Source organism: Nicotiana tabacum, chromosome 4 (genome assembly GCF_000715075.1).
Source record: "Nicotiana tabacum cultivar K326 chromosome 4, ASM71507v2, whole genome shotgun sequence".
NCBI classification, from domain to species: Eukaryota; Viridiplantae; Streptophyta; class Magnoliopsida; order Solanales; family Solanaceae; genus Nicotiana; species Nicotiana tabacum.
This window is the reverse complement of record NC_134083.1, coordinates 56,831,961-56,832,698: the sequence shown is the minus strand read 5'-3', so window position 1 is coordinate 56,832,698 and position 738 is coordinate 56,831,961. Positions and strand designations below refer to the sequence as shown.

Genomic DNA, 738 nt, shown 5'->3' with positions numbered 1-738 from the left:
TTAGCCACCGCCATTGTTGTACCTCAGATACAAGCAGAGACATTCCAGATCACCAACAACATGCTGCATCTGTTGCAAAATAAGGGACTGTTCTCCGGGTCATACATTGAAGACCCACAACAACATCTGAAGAATTTCCTATCAATATGTGTGACCCAAAGACAACCGAATGTGACTCATGAAGCCATCAAGCTATTACTGTTTCCATTCTCTGTGACTGGAGAGGCTCAAACTTGGCTGAATTTGCTCCCAATAAACTCCATTGCCACTTGGAAAGAATTAGTCAAACAGTTCTTAAACAAGTTTTATCTTCCCAACAAGACTGCAAGGCAGATTGATGAGATATTGTTGTTCAGGCAGAAATCAACTGAGACCTTGCAAGAAACCTGGGAGAGGTTCAAGGGTATGCTAGTGAAGTGTCCACACCATGGCATTCCAGATCAGATGTTGAAACAGAGATTCTACATGGGTTTAGCAGATAGTTTGAAGGCCAATATAGATGCTTCAGCTAGGGGTGCATTTTTGAGCAAGACATTCACAGAGTGCAAGATTCTTCTTGACAAGATGGCTTAAAATTCAGGCTGGATGGCTAGAGGTACGACACTTACACCAATAGTGCATTTTGTTTCTCTTGACCTAAACAATTCCCATGCAGAGAACATAGCCACTCTCATGACTCAGATGAGCATACTGACAAAAACAATTGATGATATGGGTACAAAGCAAGTGCACATTGTT

At 41.9% G+C, this 738-nt stretch overlaps 1 non-coding gene across 1 annotated transcript; it reads right to left on the bottom strand.

Annotated features, from left to right (window-relative positions):
- Positions 1-327: 327 nt before the first annotated feature.
- On the bottom strand, positions 328-434 carry LOC142180446 (small nucleolar RNA R71). The gene has a single exon (XR_012709071.1). It is a non-coding gene; the product is annotated as a small nucleolar RNA R71 (small nucleolar RNA).
- Between the last annotated feature and the right edge of the window lie 304 nt (positions 435-738).